This window comes from Lathyrus oleraceus, chromosome 2 (assembly GCF_024323335.1).
Source record: "Lathyrus oleraceus cultivar Zhongwan6 chromosome 2, CAAS_Psat_ZW6_1.0, whole genome shotgun sequence".
NCBI lineage: Eukaryota > Viridiplantae > Streptophyta > Magnoliopsida > Fabales > Fabaceae > Lathyrus > Lathyrus oleraceus.
In genome coordinates, this window is record NC_066580.1 from 169,830,304 (window position 1) to 169,849,242 (window position 18,939).

Below are 18,939 nucleotides of genomic sequence, written 5' to 3' on the forward strand. Positions count from 1 at the left end.
CAACAGCAACCCAATTGTTACAAATCTGGCCATGCGTCACAAAGTTGGCGCAAGCTTCGCCTTCATCTTCACTGTCCTTAATAACAATAGCTGAGTGTTCATCATTCCCATGAATGAACCCTCCACTGTGGAAACTTGGTTGCACATCTTCAGTTCTGACATTGAATGGTCCTGGTTGAAATCCAAATTTGGCCCTGTTCTTGTTCTCAGCAATCTCTACCATACGGCCCCACTAATTAATGTTGCTAACCTCAATAGCCTTTTGTGCATCTTTTAAAGAAGACATAGGTGCCCCAATTTTATTTACTTCATTATCAATAGACAAGGCTTAGAACGGCATTCCAACCTCCTCCTCAGCATCAACATAAAAAAAGGATGACAAATGGCTTACCAATAGTGCCTTTTCTCAACCAATAACGACAAGCTTGCCGTTCTTCACAAATTTCAGCTTTTGGTGTAGAGTAGACGTCACAACTCCAGCTTCATGAATCCATGGCCTTTCCAATAAACAACTATAGGCCTGGTGGATATCCATTACCTGGAAAGTAATTTGGAAATCACTCGGAACTATCTTAATTGGAAGGTTCACTTCACCAATGACGGTTTTACGGGAACCATCAAATGCTTTAAGAATTACGCCATTGAATCTCATTGGGGTGCCTTGATAAGAAAGCCTTGACAAAGTAGATTTTGGCAGCACATTCAAAGAGACCCAGTGTCAACCAACACAATGGACAGAGCATCCTCCTTGCAATTCATAGAAATGTGTAGTTCCAAATTGTGATTTCTACCTTCCTCAGGAAGCTCTTCATCATAAAAGCTCCGATTATTACAAGAAGTAATATTGGCAACTATATGGTCAAAATGATCCACAATCACATCATGCTCTACATAAGCTTGTTCGAGCATTTTCTGTAATGCTTCCCTATGTGCCTTAGAGTTCATCAATAATGACAACACAGAGATCTATGACGGAGTCTGGAGCAGCTTCTCCACAACATTGAATTTGCTTCTTTTTATCAACTTTAATACTCTGTCATCACCATTAGCCTTCAGTTTGCTGGATTCACCAGACTGACACACTGGAGCACTAACTGGATTCATCACTGGAACCTCTGCCTTCTTACTGGCTGCAGCATCTTCTACTTCTCTCGGGAAAACTGGACTGAAGATACGACCACTACGGGTCACCTTTACAATATCAGTAATGTTCACCACGGAGTCTGAAACTGGTAGAGGAACCTCTTGTCCATTTTCTATCATTATGGCATTGTATTGATATGGCACAACTTTATCGGATGCATACGGAACAGGGCCTCGTTAACCCTATAACCAATGGTGACACTGATATGTTGACATTGTTGATGTTGCTACTATCAAACTGAATAACTACTCGCTCAGGGGTCTTAAACACCGCCACGATCATATTTACATCATCTATATCCCTCGATTGACAAATATGAGTAAGTCCTTCATCCATCAACCTCTCAATATCTCTCTTGACAATCATACACCCACGGGGGTTCACACTACAGATTGCACAACCATCATGGTCGTGCTCACAGTCACTAACAAACACAAGGTTCTGTGCATTTCCACCAATGACCTACGGATATGTCGTACATCGAATACTCGAAAATTCCCTAGACAACCGTCCACCATGTTGACAGTAGCATTACCATGAGCAAGAAATGGATTAGCTTTCACATTAGATGCTCTGTCCTCAAAGGACACCATCCCACTTTTCACAATCTTTTGTACTCCATATATCAATGGATAGCAGTTCTCTATGTCTTGGCCAGAGGCTCCCTGGTGAAAAGCACAATGAAGTTCAGGTTTGAACCACCATGGAAGCGGCGCAGGAATTTTTGGAGGATTTCTGGGTTGGATGAGGTTATTGAGAACCAATGATGGATATAGATCTGCATACGACATAGGAACAGGGTCAAAGGAGACCTTCCTCTCAAAGCTTTGTTGTTTTTTTTTGTAGTTGGTTCTTTGTTGCGGTTGTTGTTGACTTTGTTGTTGAATTAGAATAGATTGATTGTTGGAATTGTTGGAAAAAACTGGAATTACTGAAGAAACTTGGTGTTAATGTTGACAAGGTTGAGAACTTTTTCTGACATAAGGCCTCATCTTCCTCCCCATGGTTACTGAATTAGTTTCCCTCTCCTTCCTCTTGGAGAAACTACCCCCAGACTTCTTGCTAGACATGCTTCTTCTTTAGACAGACGTCCTTAACGGACTCCTTCTTCTAGCCTCATCCCCATCTTTACCATTTCGGTAAAGTCATTGGGGGCATTGGAAATCATACGTTCATAGTAAACCAAACTCAAAGTCTTCAAGAAGATCTTCGTCATCTCTTTCTCTTCCAATGCTGGACTTATCTTGGCAGCAAGCTCTCTCCACCTCTGGGCATACTTCTTGAATGTCTCTTTATCTTTCTGAGACATAGACCTCATCAAGTCTCTATCATGCGCCATATCAATGTTGTACTTGTACTACTTGACAAAGGCCCCACCTCAGTCGTTAAAAGCACAAACACTTGCACTGTCTAAACCCATATACCATCTTAAAGTGGCAGCAGTCAAACTGTCCTAGAAATAGTGAATCAGTAACTGATCATTATTCGTTTGAGTAGACATTTTTCTGGCATACATCAAAAGGTGGAGCTCAGCAGCACTCTTCCCAAACAAGTCCTTTCCTCTAAGAGTCTTCAACTCTTCCCAAATACTTTTCAAAGTCAGAGACCTTGAACTTCATCGGAATTTTCACATTAGGCACTAGGCAGAGCTCAGCAACACTCTTACCAAATAATTCCTTTCCTCTCAGAGTCTTAAACTCTTTACGCAACTCGAGGAACTAATCCTTCATTTCGTCCATTTTCTCATATACATCTGGGCCCTCAGATGGCTCAGAATGGTATATGGTGTTCTCAACACGAGGTAGAGTGTGAACAACAAGAGGCAGCACTGACATGACCGGGCTAGATGCCGGCAGAGAAACAAATGTGGGTGCATACCCTTCTAGCATAAAGTTGGATGGAATCCCCCAAGGGAATCCAGCAGGCATGGAAGGACCAGATTGGTTGGCAGCAATTGGAACGGTTGAGGTAGCAACCTCAGAAATAATAGTCCTCTGGGGAGAAGTTGGTGAAGATTGGTTTTGTGCAGCAATGACAGATTCCATCAGTGTTGTCAACCTAGAAATTTCATCCTCCAACTCTCTGTTCTCTTGCTCATAAATGCTCCATTATCCTCGGTTGATTAGCGCGAGTGTTGTATCGGTGAGTCAGCTTGGCTGAAGCACAGAAGAATAACCGATAAGACATTTGGCGGAAGAAAACCTGTTATCCAAATGACGTATGAAATGCAATATTTTTTTTTTGTTTTTAATTTCAAGGAACATATGAAGTTATATTTGCAAATATTAAATAATAACAATAATAACAATTTGATTGACCATAAAATTTCCTTTTATTCATAAAATTTGGAAGGATTACACTAAGTACAATTTCAGAAACCAAAATACAAATACAAGAGAAAAGGAAACTAAATCATCCTAAGGATCCCTTAGCAATGGTATCATATGATCTAGTTGCGGGTGCATACTCCCTTTGGATGCGTCGAATCTCGGACTCAAAGGATGTCTTCATCTGAGCTTTCTCAAGGACAAGCTGATCAACAATCTTCATCCAAGCACAGGAAGGCTAAGGCATACTAGAGGAAGGTAAACCCTCTGGCTCTCTCTGTCTCTTCACTGCTCGGTCTTCAAGAAGTTCAATAAGCGAATCCTTGTGTTTCGACTCAAGTTGTAACTCCTCAAGCTTTCGGCTCAAAGCGTGGAACCGCTCTTCCAACATATATTTTTCTTGCTTCATCTTAGTGAGTGCGTCTTCCAACTCCTCTACATCTTGGTTAGGGAGAGTTGATGTCTCAGCCACAACCAAAGACATAGGTCTTTCACAAGCATATGGCATCTTCAAATCCAAAGCTCTCTTCTTCACCAAAGTAATGTAAGCATCCAAAGCTACATAGTTGAATGGACCAAGCTCGGAAATTCCTTTCCTATGCACATTATGCCAAGCATGTATCATCTTCTGCTTCAAATGTTGGGGATCTTTACCCTCTTGATAGAAAAGATCTTCTAACTGAGTGTTATTAGGTTTGTCTCTCAAGGGGAACCCAAGTTGCCGACGAGCCAAAGCAGGGTTGTAGTTGATTCCTCCTTGTGTACCCATGAGGGGCACATTAGAGAATTCACCACAACTATCAATAATATCCAAGCTACCCAATGTAGAGTCATAATAAGCAATATCATCATTAGTGAGAGACATAAGTCCCTAAGACCACCGTAGACATTGTTTATTCTCCAAGAAAGTAGGCATTTGAGGAAAGTGAAAAATAAACCACTTGTATAGAAGAGGAACACAACACATAATAGTCCCACCACCTTTAGAATTCCTCAAATGCAAAGAGAAATACATGTCACCCAACAGAGTCAGAACAAGATTCCCAATCAAGAAAAATCTAATGGCGTTAACATCAACAAAACCTTCAATGTTAGGGATCAAAGATAAACCATAGATGAGAAACACAAAGATGGCTTCAAAAGCGTCCATACTACCGGCTTGAGCAAAGACAATAACTTTACTAATGAGAAACTCAGAAATCAACCCTATAATTCCTCCTTTCTTCACCAAATGAGCATCAATCTCAAATTTCTTCAAATTAAGAGCTTCAGCTATTATATGAGATCTGGGAATCTCCTCCAATCCACTAAAAGGTACTTTGTGAGATACGGGTATTCTTAAAATATGGGCATACTCCTCCAACGTAGGCACAAGTTGATAATCAGGAAAAGTGAAACACCGGTAAAGGGGATCATAAAACTGAACCAAGACGCTCAGAAGTCCTTCAACCACATCAGTAGATAACTCGGACAAAAGTTTTCCATGACGTTGCTTGAAGTCCAAGGGATCTAATACAAAAGATGATAACTTCCTTAGCTCTTTCAAATCAGGACATCTGAAATTGTATTTCTTAGTGTTCCTTCGTCCATAATCCATGGTCTGAATTTTTTTGCAAATAAGACCTCAGTTTCCTTGAAGTTTATTTTTTTGTGATGAATGTAATGATGCGCATGTATGCATGAATGCAACAATCACAAACAAGGGATCACACACAAGGCAAACACAAATAAAGGTCAAGGGATGGAGCAAGTCATCATCAAGATCAATCATCCATTTTGGTGGATTATGGTTTTCACCTTATCAACATCCAAGTTCCATTGATATTGACAAGACTAGATCGGATCAACCAAGAATCAAAGGGTTTGTTGTGATTCACGAGCATGGAGTCAGGTTAAGAACCATCCCAAAGGAGTGTACTAAGGATAAAAACCTGTAGATCATATTCTAAAAAGTTCCCAGAGTCTTAATCCCATCTATCGGATATTACAGGTTAGGATGACTGACTCATCAACCCATAATATTCTCAAGAGAAACTCGTCTGAGTGTAGTATCGCGTAACAACTGTTATCAGGTCTACACCTAAATAGTCCCTGCACTACGTCCTAAATAGGCCAAGTTGGGTTAAATGTTCTACGGTCCTTAGCTTCTCGGACCCCAAATCAGAGAAAGTAATGCCTAACTACAAATGACGTGTGTGACATTAGTAACTCCAAAAGGGTCTCCACTGAGTAGATGGGTCTCAACCCAACTTGTTAAGGACTACTCCACACAAATTGAGCATGACTATACCATCCTCCTATCTTAATTGCACTCAATTTTGGGTTAGAACTCATCTCACAACTCAGAGATCACCAAGCACAACAGATAGATTATATCACACAAACAACTATATACAAACATTAAATAAACAAATATACACATAAAAAAGTAGGCTAAACCCACTGAGGACTACTCCCTAGCAAAGTCGCCACTTAATTTATGTAGCGGTAAATTCATGACCATCCAGCTATGGATAAGCTTAACGTCAATAAAACCAGAGTCGTCACTGCACTTTTATTGTTTCCAAAGAAAAAGGGAAAAGTAAGAACAAAACCCAAAGATAAGAAGTTTTCAAATCAAAACTAATAAAATGCCAAAGATTACAGGTAAGGGGGTTGGTTACACGGAGGGAAGGTGTTAGCACCCAAAGTGTCCTAGGTACTCCTATGGAGCCCTTTTTTTATGTGTGTATGTTTTTGGTATAAATGATTTTTGAAAAATAGAATGTGGGGGTGAGAAAAGAATTCATTGATTATATTTTTGTGTTTGACAAGACCTTCGGACTTGTGCCTATGTACCAACATAATAATAAGGGATCAAAACCTCGTAGTTCGTGGTAACAATTTTAAAATGATTGAATTGCTTTTAACAAAAGTTTAATTGAGAAGGGCACAAAGGGCCAAAAAATTTGAATGAAGTTGTTAGTTCTTTTTGTATTTTGAAATTTTAAGTCAATATGATTAGATTTATTTACAAGTTTGATTTAAGAAAAAGGAGTTCAAAAATTTAATGGCATTAGGCCAAGGTTTCTGTTTTGAAATAAGGTATAAGTTTGAAATCAAAAGCAAAGAAAGTTTTTGAAAAGGGGGAGAGATTTTGAAATTTAAGAAGTGGGAGGAGATGAAGAGGCTATCTGAAGCATAAAATTAAAAGTTAAGAGTTGAAAAGATTTGACCAATGGAATGCAATCCAACAGACAAGAATGTCATATAGAAAACCTATTTTCCCTTTGGACTTTGAATCAAGCAATAATCAACAAGAAATTAGCAATATCCAAACATCGAGAAGATCAAGGCATCAAATAAAGATAGCCCCATCCAAGTAAGTAAATCCCATAGCTAGCAGTATCTTTTGTCTCCTCATGTATCAAATGAAATGCTTCTTTGATCAATTCAAAAGAAAGCATCATACATAATAACAACTAACAACAACACAGAGTAGCAGATGAATTCAGACAGAGTCCCAAGGCTTGCATCAGATGAAGGCTCAATTCACAATAACTTAGTTTAAACATGTTGGCATTGGCCAAGTCTTTTTTGCACAGGGAATGTTGCCTAATCCTAAGTCCAAAATTTTAGGTCAAGATTAATAGTCCACCAAATGTTTTTTAGGGTTTTTCTTGTTTTTAAGTATTTTAAGGTCCTAAGACCAAAAACAAATATATACAATCACAAGATATGGCTCAAATGATCAAAGTGAAAATGACATAAACATAAACAAGTTAAATGAAATGTAAATGGAAATGAATGATAAATGACTGAAAATTAAATTGCATAAAGTAAATGGCTTGAAAGTAAAGCAATATTAATAAAAGTTAGTCAAATGTTAGTCAAGTGTTAGTGGTGTTTTGCTTTTTAATTGATTAAGTCATTCTTTGGAGAACACTCAACCATCCATTCACAAGCATGGATCCTTAAACCAAGACATCTTTCATAGGAGGAAAAAAGGTCAAGTTTCCACACAATACCGTGAAGGATGGGAGACTTATAATCTCACTTACTACAATGATATGCCTTTAGGTTTAAACTTAGCTCTATGTTAAGCAATCGTAATCAGACTTATGTAGAAGTCACAACTACCTGAGGTCGGGCAATAAAACTTTAGGTGTTAATGCATGTTAGAGATTTGGTATAATGAACCAAACTCCTAAAAAATACCACACACTAAAAAAAACATCAAGAGGGATTGACCTATCTCATCCATACTTGTATTGGTTCATCTAGCACAAGGTCATTGATGAACCAATTAACCTTAGGCCATTTGAGATTTCATTAGTCAATGAAAGGAATGGGGAAGAATAGGCATGAAGATGAAAAGCGAGGGGAATGAGAGAAACACAAATTGGTCATGGGAGGAATTTTATCAAATTAAAATCATTCATTCATTTTGGGAGATGAAATGTACATTTCATCAATCCCCTATATCTAATGATTTTAATCCAACAAAAGTCAAATCAACTTTGACCAAGGCCCAAACAAATAGTCAAACATCACAAGACCACAAAAATAGCTCAACATAATTTTTACACAATTAATCGATTAAAAACCAAAAAATGCATCAAAATACAATTTAATTTGGTCAAAACCTAAATATTTATCCTAGGTCAAACAAGATCAAAGGACCTTAGACAAAAAATTTCATGATTTTTGAAAATTCAGAAGTATTTTTAAATCATTAAAATATGCAAAAAACATTTAATTCATGAAAAATATAAAAATTAATCCAAAAAAGAATTTTAATTCAGAAAATGAAAAAGAAAAATATTTAAAGATTTTTGGTGAAAGTCCCATATTTTTTGGATTAAAAATGAAATTATTATGAATTAAACAAAATAAATGGATTAAATATAAAATCAGAAATTAAAAAGAAATTAAAAAAAAACAAGGGCCATCAGATCTCCCTCATTAATTGAGGTGGCAGATCTGATGGCCAAGCTCGTGCATTCCACAAACACCTGCGTCGAACGCATTGCGCACTTGGTAATCAAAATGGATGCTCAAGATTAAAACGTTTGAACCAGATCAGACGGCTTGGGCCTTGCCAACGCACCATCAGAGCCCTAGCTCGGTCATCTTCTCCAGTGACCTCCACCGGATTGGTCCAACCTCAACTTAAAGAAAAGGGAAAAACAAGGACACTATTTCAAAGAGAAAATGCTCAGGAGCTCGAATCTGGCCTCAATTTTCTCCAATTCCAAGTATATAAAAATATACAGGGATTTGAATTTTGAGGATCGTGAATTGAGTTGCTTCGACTTGACCTCAATGTAACTCAATCTTGTTGCCTACGTTGGTAGGATTTCAGCCAACCAAAAATCACAAAGAATTGAGAGAGAATTAAAGAGATGAATTTTATGAAAATTTACCTTTGAGGGAGCTTCAACCTTGCTTGATCTTAATTCTAATTATCCTTGGCTTGGCTTCAGAAGCTTGTAGAAGGTGATTGTGATCAAAGGAATGCTTGGACTCTTGAAGTTTCAATCTCAAAACAGAATGAGATTTGAAGCTCGATTTTCAAATGAAAACCGTCAAGATTATCCTTTAATTGTGAGGGTTTAGATTGCAGGTTCAAAGCTTGGGCATGAGGTCCTCAATTCGGAGCCATGAGGGTTGTATTTATAGCCAAGGTGATTCATTTCCACACACTTCCAAAAATTTCCAAATTTAGAAATTTTCATTGCATGCTTGCATGGGCGTATGATAGGCCCATCAAGTGATGTATTCGGGTCTAACATTGCTTGTGTACAGTGCTAAAATCATGTCATATGGCCATGTATTTGAATTTGAAATGTGAAGGTGAAATCCATCCAAATGGCCCTTTGAAAATAACCCATGTGAAAGTCCTTCATTTCTTGGCCAAATGAGATGATCTTGGACTTTTTAGAAAGGTGAGATCAAGGGGAACAACTTTCATGTTGAACACGTTTCCATTTGAAGCTTGGATGATGATGAATTTTGAGGTGGAAGTTTGGAAAATCGAATATATTTGAAAATTTTCTAAGTACCAAGTCAAATGGAAAACCTTAATAAAAGTTGTAGCTATTTCAAACCTCTTCAATTTGGTCAGAAATTTGACCTCATTTGGATTTGGCATGAAGGCGTTATGCATTTTAGAAGTTGAGGAAAATCACTTGTTTAATGGTAATGGCCCAAAATTACCTATAATGTTTCCTCTTGGCACATGCATCTGCAAGTTGAATTTGAACTTCTTCCAAACATAAAAGTTGAAAAGGACATCTTTAATTTGATCATGGAACTTTAATGGCTTTCATCTCATAAAAATTTAGCAAGTTATGGTCCTTGGAAGTTGACCTCCTAATTAGGGTTCAGACAAAATGACCTATAATCTTTCACCATAAAAAATGACTTTCCAAGCAAAACTAGATCTTGACTTCAACATGAAAGTTGTTTGTAATGTCATAATTAGAAAAGTTTCTCTTGAAATAATTTTCATTTTATAAAAATTGTAGGAGATAGGGTCTAGGGAACCCCAATTTTGACCAATTGACTTTCTCTGGTCAACCACCACGAACCATCTTGCAAACTTGACATTGTCTTGATATTTGGGACTCATGGAGGATCATATAGGCGTAATATGATGTAATATGAATTATCCCTTGAAATATTTGATCAAATGTTGAAGACATTTATTGAAGAAGTCACACGTGATACCAAATGAATTGGGGCTTCCAAGGCAAACAAGCTTCAAACTCTTGATGAATTCTTGATAAAAATGATATGTGAAGACCATGGGGATGCATATATGATGTCTAGAGTCAATGTAAACCATCTCTTGATTAGTCTCCTTGCACTTAGGGTCTCAAACCCTAAATATGAGCTTGATGGAGCATGGGTGGACACACACACACTACCTACAAAAGAAACAAACTATACATTGACATATTTTTGGTATTTTGGTTTAATAAATAACGAAAAAAAAAGTATGTTATAATAAAATGTGCTTGGTGACCTCTCCCAATGCAAACCTAATGAATGAGGGGTAAGGAGGATGCCAAGGTTTGATCCCAAAGCTAATGCATATGATGAGATAGCATGATGGATCTTAGGGTCAAAATTAGGGTCTTACACGAGTTATGTCAAAAAAGAATTAAGAAAGCATTTGACAAGAAGGTTTGACCCCGTGTACTCACGGAAGGTGGCCTTGTGCTCAAGAAGATCTTGTCTTTCATCACTGATTCTAGGGGCAAGTGGACTCCTAATTATGAAGGCCCGTATGTTGTTAAGTGAGCTTTCTCTGGTGGTGCATTGATAATTACAACTATGTATGGTGAGGAGCTCCCTCGTCATGTGAATACCGATGCAATCAAGAAATACTTTGCCTAAAAATTAAAAGAACAACTCGCTATGTTGAAAACTCGAAAGGGCGACTTAGGAAAAAATTAGCGTCTCGGTGGATTAAAAACTCGAAAGGGTAGTCCAAGAAAAAATTAGAGATATAAACAGAAAGTAATCATCTCAGTAGATTGAATCTGAAAGGACAATCTAGGCAAACGTTAGGGATTATGGAAAGTAACTGCATTAGGCCGGACTTAATCGTTTGAAACAACATTGTCTATCAAAGGTTCCTATTTAGTCATCCTCAGCCGAAGGTCAAAGCATAGCAAAATTCAAAGTTGTTAGGGAGAATAGTGGTCATTGTATTTCAATTTGGCCATTTCCATGTATTTACCATTTTTTTCAACTTTGTAATAATCCATGGAGTCATGCCATTTGCAGACTACCATTCTACCAATAAAATTTGAGCCTTTTCCCATTTGTTTGTTATTCTTATTTTGTTTCAGTTCACGAAATCTCATTTATTTTTTATGATAATTTTTGAAACAAAAGATATCGAAACAATCATATTTTTGAAAAATTAGAAAAATATATGTATTTTCCTCGACTTGTGAATATAAAAGAGGAATTTTAATAGCAATCTCAAGGATGGTAAGATCTTACAGAATGGAATTCAGTGACTTCCCTAGGTCGAATTTTCTTTTGTTACATGTATAATAGTCTCCCCAACATCAGATTGCAGGAATGGTAGAATCCCTAGAAAGATCTCCGCCAGCATCTCCACCTTGTTGAGATTAGCTGAGTATCCAGTTGTACCGTGTTATCAGTCTAACTCCCTTTGTGCTTGTTTTATCAGCATATCCATGCGCATATGCATAACATCATGATGTTTGTTTGGCCATTTTTCATTTTCTAATTCCCCACCACCTTCTGGTGTTTTCACTCCCCGTAGAGTCTGTGTGTCATCTCTCCACTAAATTGTTAACATTAAGCAGAAAGTATTTATCCTTTCTAATTCCCCACAGAGCTTGATCCTCATGGAAAATTTTGTTTCAGTTTTCCTTTCCAGTTCATTAGTTGGATGGAATCAATCCCCAATTAAGTTTATTTCCTCATTGGGTTGAGTCTTCTTTGATCACCTCTCCCTAATTTATTCGTGGGTTGAACTCTGGTCTTTTATCTTATTACCTTTGTTAAGCTATCACTCAGATGATAGTAGGTAATAGTTCCTTTTACCTCTAATTGGTTGCCTTTGTTAAGTTACCACTTGGTTGGTAGTTAGTAATCATTCGGTTTGAGCTTATTACCTTTGTTAAGCTATCACTCGGTTGATGGTAGGTAGTAGTTCCTTTTACCTTTGATGGGTTACCTTTGTTAAGCTATCACTTGGCTGGTAGTTGGTAATCATTCCCTTTGAGCTTATTACCTTTGGTAAGCTATCACTCGACTGATAGATAGGTAATATTCTTCCCTTAGTGGAGTTGGGTTTTCCCCCTTTGATTATTTCCCCGGTGGAATCTTGTCTTGTTAAGCTTTCCCCGTTGGGTCTTTGTTATGGTTGTTTCTCTAACTATATGTTGGTTTCTCTCAACGATGGTTATTCCAAAGTCTTTTCTTTCCCCTTGCAGAACTTTGTTTGTCCCCAGCCGGGTCCCCGTGTGGAAACTGTTATTCCCCCACATAGATTCTTGTTTGAACTCATATCATATCATACCATTTTGTGGCCTCTTAGGGCCAAAAACTGGGTTTTTGATATTTAAGTCTCTTCAATCTTGTCGAGACCAAGATTCCAACCTTCATATCTCCAAATTGAAGAAACTTAAATAGGGGCATCTATCATACCTTAGTTTTTAACCCTAAGATCCCACATATCACTTTCATCATTTGCACACAAACAATGTCACATCTTGATCCCCTATCCATCTTTGGGTTTGCTTCTTAGAGGGATCATCAAGCACCTCTTTCTTGGTGTTTTACCTTCGTGTTTACATGATTAATTTCTTACCTAACCTTTAATTAAAATATCAAAAATTTGTTTTATTTTCCTTAAGTTTATTTTGCAAGATAGGGCTTTTTGAGCAAAAGTATGTCAAAGTTTTGTTGCTTACTTCTCAAAGAAAGTCAAAGGTTTGTGTGTGGATTTTCATGCCTTCTTCAACAAGCAACTTAAAGCTTTGAGAAATTTAATCAAGAGGAAATCAAGGAAACCTTATTTTGAGTTCATATGATCACCCATGTGCTTTGAAATGAAATGAAAGTCTAAGTACACAAGCTTGTTCCAAGTGGTTTAACGAAAAAGTCAACATTTTGAAGTCAAACTTCCAAAGATCACAACTCCTTCAATTATCAATATTTTTAATGCTTATTTTTGCATATGAATATTCCAAATATCCTCTACAACTTATCTTTACATGACAAGAGCCAATTATTCTTGGAGGATCATCAAAAGTTTGAAGACATTATAGGTCATTTGTGGATGATTATAGGTCATTTGACCTATTTTCAAGTGACTTTTTCTCAAATTTCAAAGATAATAACTTCTTCAATTTTCAACATTTGAGGATGATTATTTTTGCATAATGTCATTTATGATTCCCCTTATAAGTTTGCTTCTAGAATCAAGGTCATATTATACTTGGAAGACCATGGAATTCAAGAGACATTACAACTCGTTTTCAGCCATGGAACACTTGAATTTTTCTAAGTTATATGATCAGGTTTTCATGCCAACTTCAACATGCCATCACTTAATGCTCAAACATCCAAATGCAACCTTTTTCGTCACATTGTAATATTTTCTATGATGTCAACAGATTACATAAAAGAATGGGACCAAAAAGCCTCCTGAGTAGGATGCCCCATTGGGTTGAACATGGTAACTTGGAACTGAAGAAATTACCATTGCTTGAATTTTAAACTTCACTAATCTCAATTACAAGCAAAATTAGCATATGTTTTGGACCTAAACTTGTTTAAACAAGTCTTCATAAGTTAATTGACCCTTGAAACGCATCATTTGGCTGAGTTTTGGTGAGTTGCAAGACACATTTTTCTCACATTCGGATCAAATTTGTTTCACACGTGTAGCAGGGTATTCATTACCATTAGAGATATTGACTAAATCCAAGGTAAATCATACAAGTCGAGTCGCCACCGCACTTCTATTTATTCAAAGGAATGGTTAGAAAGCGAACAAAAACCTAGAAGTTTTAACAAAAACTAGTAAAAGAGAAACAGAGATCTGGGTAAGGGGGTTGGTTATGTAATGGGAAGGTGTTAGGCACCCAAAACATCCTAGGTACTCCTAGGGAGCCCTTTTCATAATTGTTGCAAGGTTGTTGTTTTGTGAAAAAAATTTGTTTGTGCAAACATGATTGAAGGGATGAGAAGAGAATATACAAATTATTTACATTTTTGTGTTTGGATGGATAAACTCATTGCCTACGTACCATCTTAAAAAGATTAGGATCAAAACCTCGTAGTTCGGGGTAAAAATTTCAAAATGAGTTGGTGAATTGATTGGTCCAAAAGCCTTAAGGTCTTTTGTTATCCAAGGGAGAAAACTCAACCTAAAACCACAAATCCACCATGTGAGGATAACTTCAACATGCTAGTGAGGGGTTAACCCTATAATAAGCATGGAAGACTCATTGTCCATCACTAAGGATATAGGTGAGTATCACATCTACCTCAAGGATAACTCAAACCTAATAGCTAAAGGTTATGGAAAATTTGATTAAGAAAGTGGCCATTGGAACCACAAAAAGAAATTTGAATGGGTTATATTTACCAATTAGAAGTATATACAAAATGGTCAAAGTGGACTTAAAGATTCAATTCAAAAATGAGTATTATGAAAAGAAAGTTTGAAAATCAAAAGCATAAGGCTTAGGTTTATAATGTTGAAAACAAATGTTAGATGTTTGCACAAAAGTTTTGGCTTGGGTTAGAGTGGAAAGAAGAAGAAGAAGGGCTAAAGTCCTAAGTAATGCAAAAAGGTGAGGGAAAAGAATAAGACCATAATGGAGTTCCTCTCTTGAGATCATATTGATGATCCAAGTAGCTCCCATCCTTTGGAATAAGCAAGCAAGTAAGCATAAACTCAAGCAATCAACAATCAAATGAACTCTTGGAAAGACTCCTCAATGTATCTTGGATCTCTCTCTCTTAGAAGCTCATGGTAATGGTTCCTCAATTAAGCTCAAATTGGAACTCCTAGCACAAGAAAACACACATCAAAAGGTTCTATAATACAATCAAAGAATGGACAAGAGGGAGTTAGAATATGGTCCTTTCAATGTTCATCTTCAAGCTTAAGCATTCTAAAGGCTCAATGCCTAGTTGCTCTTTGACTTTTTATAGCACTCTAAAGGCCCAATGCCTAGTTGCTCTTTGACTCCAAATTTGCATAGGGAAGGTCCTAAAGTCTAAGTCCATTTGTCCAATTCTTTGTATTTGGTTCACAACAAACAAACAAACACAAACACAATAGTATATACACAATTATGTGCTCAAGTGAGCAAAAGGCAAAGGGCATTAACATAAACATGTGCTCAAGTGAGCAAAGGGAAAAACAAATGGATAATATATGCAAGAATAGTAAATTGCATAAAAGTAAAGTGCATAAGGTAAATGTTAATTGTTAGTGGTTAATAGTTAGTGTGCCATAAGGCAAAATTTAGCGCTATGTTAAGCAATCGTAATTGGACTTATGTAGAAGTCACAACTATCTGAGGCCGGTCAATAATAATGTAGGCAACAACACAAGTTAGAAGTCTTGATTAGTGAACCAAGTCCCAACAACTTGCCATGCCAAAAAGAAGAAGAGAATTGATCTTGTATTGGTTTAAGTCTTTTGCATGATTTAGGAAACAACCTATCCTTAATGCAAAGTCCTTCACTTGATCAATTGATCAAGATGAATTAGATTTAAATCAAGGAAGATTAAGTCTCCTTAATCAATGCCAACTTATTAACCTTCAACTCATTGATCAAAAAGAAAAAGAAGGAGAAGAAGAAGAAGAATGGATAAGGAAATGGAAAGATCAAAATGCATAAGGTGAAATAAAAAATGTACCAATCCATGTGTATTAACCAAATGACATTGAAAGTCAAAGTCAAACAATGAGAAATCAGAAATGAAATGAAGATTAGAGGTTAAACAATAAACAAAAATATATTTGCCATTTTTAATATTAAAATAAACTTGAATTAAAAATAAAAGAAAAGGTCAAACTTCAAAATCACTTCAAATCAACCTTGAAAGGTCCAAGTGATTTATCCCAAGTTCAACAAGGTCAAAGAAAGTTTGACAAAAAATTTCAACATTTTTAAAAGTCAAAAACTATTTTTAATCAATTAAAAATGAATAAAAATAACCTAATTGAACTAAAATCTCAAATAAATCTCAAATCAATTAAAAAATTGATGAGAATATTTTTCATAGATCCATCATCATTCAAATAGGTTAGGAAAATATTTTTGTATTTTCTGAATATCAAAAACTATTTAAAATGAATTAAAAACAACCAGAAAAGAGAAAATTCACAAAAAATACCAAATGACAAAATAAAAAAAATAAAAAATCAGAATTAGAAACTAGAAATTATTTGGAGAAGAATGCAATTGGTCCCATATTTTTTGGACCAATAATAAAAGAGATATGAATTTTTTAAATAAAGGGAAATAAAGAAAATAAAATCAGAAATTAAGAAATTCAAAAAAACAAGGAGCGTTAGATCTGAGCTCATTAATTGAGCTGGCAGATCATACGCTCCAGAAGCGCGCTTCCACCATAGACCAAAGTCCACGCGTAACACCATGAATTAAAATGAGTCATAACAAGCGAAGGCCAGGATTAGATCTGAAAAATGCATCCAACGATCCAGATTGGATCTGGCAATGGGACGGCCACCGGAGCCACCTTCTTCTCCGGCGAGCTTGTGTTTTCCGGCCAAAATTGCAGACTACCAAAACTTAACCAAAATACACGATCCATTCATCATTGGAAAGCTGGGATGATGTACATCATCCCTGTATCACTCAATTCCACTCTAGATCTTTATATTGAGAGAAATCAGAGATGGAAATTTTGTGATGTTCATGAGAACTTGATGGATTTCAAAAATTAAATGCACAGTAATGATGCCTCTATTGAGAGGACTTCAGCCAACACAAAATCCAAGCAAATAGATCAATAGATGATGAGTTTCGAAGAAAAAACCAGTTGAAGAACAACCTTGGATTCTGGAGATTTGAGCTTGATTCCTTGCTTCCTTTATCAAAACAGAAGATCAATGAACTAAAGGATGAAGGTTTAGAAGCTTTAGATCCAAAGATTCAACCAGATGTAGTTGAATTTTGGATCTGAAAAATTTGAAGAAAAGTGAAATAGCTTCTTTGGTGAGAGGTTAGGTTTTCAGTTCTGCAGCATTTCAGGTTGATTCATGGATGATTTTTGAATGGAGTAAGGCCTCTATTTATAGAGGGAATGGCAAGGAGAGTGTGATTCAATCTGTGTGCATGAAATTGGACATTCATTGCATGGGCTTGCATGATCATGCAAAAGGCCCCAAATCAATGCCAAATGCAATCTGAAATCATACCAAAGTGAAATAGACGTGTAATCTGAATGGTAATTGCTTGTGCATGGAATTTTAAGGTGTTATGCATAATTGAACCAAAAGCTTCTCCTCTTCGAAGACGCTCATTTTTGCCTAAGCTGCCCTTTCGGGTTTTCAACTTAGCGAGCTATTCTGTTTTTATTTTAGGCGAAGTATTTCTTGACTGCATCTGAATTCACAGGACGAGTGGAATCCTCCCCATCCATAGTTGTCAGTATCAAAGCACCGCCTGAAAAGGCTCTCTTAACAACATATGGAACCTTCGTAGTTTGGAGTCCACTTGCCCCTGGAATCGGGCGCGAAAGACAAGACTTTCTTGAGCACAAGGTCACCTTCTCGGAACACACGAGGCTTGACCTTCTTATCAAAAGCTTTCTTCATTCTTTGTTGATACAATTAACCATGGCACATGGCAGTCAATCTCTTCTCTTCTATCAAGTTCAATTGGTCATAACGACTCTGAACCCATTCAGCATCAGTCAACTTGGCTTCCATCAAGACTCTCATTGATGGGATCTCCACCTCTACTGGGAGTACGACCTCCATGCCATAAACAAGAGAGAAAGGGGTTGCCCCTGTTGAAGTACGGACAGATGTGCGATATCCATGTAAAGCAAATGGCAACATCTCATGCCAATCCTTATACGTGACAACCATCTTTTGGATAATTTTCTTGATATTCCTTTTAGCCGCTTCAACAACCCCATTCATCTCGGGTCTATAGGGAGAAGAGTTATGATGTGCAATCTTGAACTCACTACACAGTTCTTTCATCATTTTGTTGTTCAGGTTAGATCCATTATCAGTAATGATCTTATCTGGCACACCATATCGGCATATGAGTTGATTCTTGATAAACTTCACAACCACCTGCCTGGTCACATTTGCATATGATGCTGCTTCAACCCACTTAGTGAAGTAGTCAATTGCTACGAGAATAAATCTGTGTCCATTGGACGCCTTTAGCTCTATCATGCCAATCATGTCAATTCCCCACATGGAGAAAGGCCATGGTGATGAAATCACATTCAGAAGTGTCGGGGGAATATGAATCTTATCCGCATAAATCTGACACTTATGGCATTTCTTCACGTATTTGCAGCAGTCAGACTCCATGGTCAGCCAATAGTAGCCTGCTCTCAATATCTTTCTAGCCATGGCATGTCCATTGGAATGAGTACCAAATGAACCTTCATGGACCTCAATCATTAACAGGTCTGCTTCGTGTCTATCCACGCATCTGAGCAGAACCATGTCAAAGTTCCTTTTGTAGAGTACATCGCCATTGAGGTAGAAACTTCCTGATAATCTCCTCAAAGTCTTCCTATCTTTCACAGATGCCCCAGGCGGGTAAATCTGGTTCTGAAGGAAACACTTGATATCAAAATACCACGGCTTATCATCTTCTATTGCAAATACATGAGCTGGTCTGTCCATGCGCATCACAGTGGTATTGGGAACTTCATTCCAAAGTTTAACCACAATCATCGAAGCAAGTGTAGCGAGAGCG